Here is a 3061-nt window from a genome sequence, read left to right as displayed (position 1 = left end):
ACTATACTACAGAGCTAAACCCCAGGACAAGACTCCTATTTCTGCTTATCTTAACTTTGCATCAACAGGTTGTGGAAAATATTTTTTTATATAAGCAGCAATATTTTAAATACTTCAGATCAAAGCCAAATACAATAGCATCTTCATCTTTAAAAAATCTTCAGGGAAGATAGAAAGTCTGACCACTAAATCACATAATTTATGCTGTTAAGGAAAACCTGAGGTATACAGGTTCAATGACAAGAGTAAGATCTGAGCACTTCCATGAAATTATAGGGAGTGTACAAAATCATTCCTCAGAAGAATTACAAATGCTTGAGATAAAATTCATATTTAATTTATATTTTATTTACTTTTTCCTATTTTAGAGTTTGGGATAAAGCCAGCTCTCCATTCCTGGTAGGCCAGTGATCTACCTTGGAACCACAAACCAGCCCTTAACTTGAAATTAAGGTGAAGAATAAGACCCTGTCTTCTTTACAAAGATAGTTGTTGTTAATCATGATTCTAGACATTGTAAAGGTGGCAGATGGACTGGAAGTATGTCAATGAAAAGCTGTTGCTGTCAAATGCTTCTGTTTTTCTTCCCAAGATACTGATGAAGATGGACCAACATTTCAGTTATGTTGTCATACGAAATCCCTTCTATCCCCAGGCTGGCATTGGGATCTCAGAAAACACCTTTCTGCTTTGTCTCCACACTGCTGCTGTCCTTGTGGGTAACAAGCCCAGGCTCACCGACCTCCCTGTCACCCACCTGGCTCTAACCCACATCCTCATGCTCCTTACCATGGGCCTTTTGGTATCTGCAGACATTTGGGAAACACAGGACATTCCAGGTGACTTCAAATGCAAAGTGCTTGCCTTCCTAAACAGGGTCATGAGGGGACTCTCCATCTGCATCACCTGTGTCCTGAGTGTGCTTCAGGCCATCATCATCAGCCCCAGTGGCTCCTGGTTGGCCCACTTTAAACTGAAATCCACAAATCCCATTGTGGGGCTATTTATCTTCTTATGGTTCCTCACCATGTCCCTCTCCAGCAACCTGCTCCTCTGCACTGTGGACACTCCCAATAAGACCCAGCCTGGGTTTCTGTTTCTCACTGACCGCTGTTCCTTTCTGCTCATGAGCTACAGGAGCAGGACCTTGTTTCTTGCTTTCATGGCATTCAGAGATCTCCTATTTCTGGGTCTTATGGTTCTTTCCAGTGCATACATGATAATTCTCTTGCATAGACATAAACAACGATCCAAGTCTCTCCATAGCCCTCATTTTTCTCCAAGAAGTTCCCCAGAACAAAGGGCCACTCATACCATCCTGTTGCTCATCAGCTGCTTTGAGATCCTATACTGTGTGGACTGAATCATCTCCCTCTTCACAGGCACAGTGTGTACCAGTGACCCCATCCTGCTTGGTCTCCAAATGCTCTTAGCCAATGGCTATGGCACAATCAGTCTTTTGGTGCTAATCAGTGGTGACACTCAAATAATTAAAAGTCTAAAAACTAAATGGAGAAACAAAGGTCAGTTTCTGCCTAAACTAATCTAAAGCAAAGTTGACACATTCCTTATTTTTTTTTTTTCTAATTCATAACATTTCTTCTCTGACAAAAAAAAAAACAACCATTAAGATAGGTTTAAAATAGTATCTTAAAACAAAGTAAATAGTTATCAAGTACTTTGTGGATTTTTTTTTCTGTATAGGCATCTGGGTTTTGTTCAATAGTTTTAGTAATTTTCACTATATCTAGTTTCATTTGTATACTATAAATTATTAGTTGACATTGCATCTCAGACCTTTATACTGGGTCAGTTTTCTTTCTTCCAGCTTTACAGTTCTTAAAATTTCTTTCAGTGAAATTCTATTAGAGGCACATTGATGTCTTTCTCTCTCTCTCTTTTTTTTCTGTCTAAAAATAGATACATGCTTATATTCAAGCGACTCAGGAGACTAAGGCAAATGGATTGCAAGTTTGAGGGCACCCTGGGAAATTTAGTGAGACTCTGGCCCTACATAAAAAAAAATGGCAGAAGATCAGTGGTGAACCACCTTGGAGTTTATTTCCCTGTACCAAAACCATTACAACCATAACAACAACAAAACCCACCAAATACCATGTAATAGCACTTCACCAATAGAATGGCTTCATTTATAAAAGAGGGGGACAATAACTGTTGGTAATTATGTGAGAAAATTAGAACCCCCACAGAGTTTTGGTAAGAATATAAAATGATATAGAAGCTATAGAAAATAATTGGATGTTTGGTAAATATTTAAACATAGAATTACCGTATAATCTACTAATTCCATTCCTAGTTATAGTGCCCCAAGAATTGAAAACAGATACTTAAACAATTTTACACGAATGTTAATGGCATCACTATTCACACAAGTACAGAGATGAAAACCCAAATGTCCATCAAGGGAAGAATGGATAAACAAATGTGTATGTATTTGTATGTTTACTTGCCTGAGTAAACACAGGTACATATAGATATATTCATGTAAGCAAATATACAACTATATATAGCATCTAGAGGTATGTTTAAATATTACTCTGCCATAAAAATGAAGTATTGACACAGGTTGCAACATGAATGAACCTCAAAAATGATAAGTGAAGTAAATAAAATCAAACATGAAAATTCACATGTGCTTTAACTACATTCATATGATGTATTCAACAACTGGAAATCTTAGAATAAGAAAGAAGAAATGTGATTGCCGGGACCTTGGAGGGCATGAGAGTCAGTATCTGCTTATCAGATACTTGGTTTTCTTCCAGGCAGGGATTAAATGTTTGAAACAAGGTGAATTGGGGTAATTGTACCACAACATTGTACACAACATTGTAAATGTAACTACATCACACATTATATACTGGGCTCTCTTTCTCTGCCCAGCCAGACTGCGGCATTTGTGCCCAGCCAGACTGCGGCAATCCTGAAAACACTAAAGTCTCTTCAACTATAGCTCAAGGTGACAGAAAGGAACCAATGAAATCAGACATGACTTTCTTAGCTCTGTATTTGAATACATGACCAGGGTAACTTCACACAT

The 3061-nt window shown here is 38.0% G+C and overlaps 1 pseudogene; it reads left to right on the top strand.

Annotated features, from left to right (window-relative positions):
• Positions 1 to 529: 529 nt before the first annotated feature.
• LOC114079526 (putative vomeronasal receptor-like protein 4) lies at positions 530 to 1549 on the top strand (annotated as a pseudogene).
• Positions 1550 to 3061: the final 1512 nt, after the last annotated feature.

This window comes from Marmota flaviventris, chromosome 10, assembly GCF_047511675.1.
Source record: "Marmota flaviventris isolate mMarFla1 chromosome 10, mMarFla1.hap1, whole genome shotgun sequence".
NCBI classification, from domain to species: domain Eukaryota; kingdom Metazoa; phylum Chordata; class Mammalia; order Rodentia; family Sciuridae; genus Marmota; species Marmota flaviventris.
The sequence above is the reverse complement of the archived record's forward strand: the minus strand, read 5'-3'. Positions and strand labels throughout refer to the sequence as shown.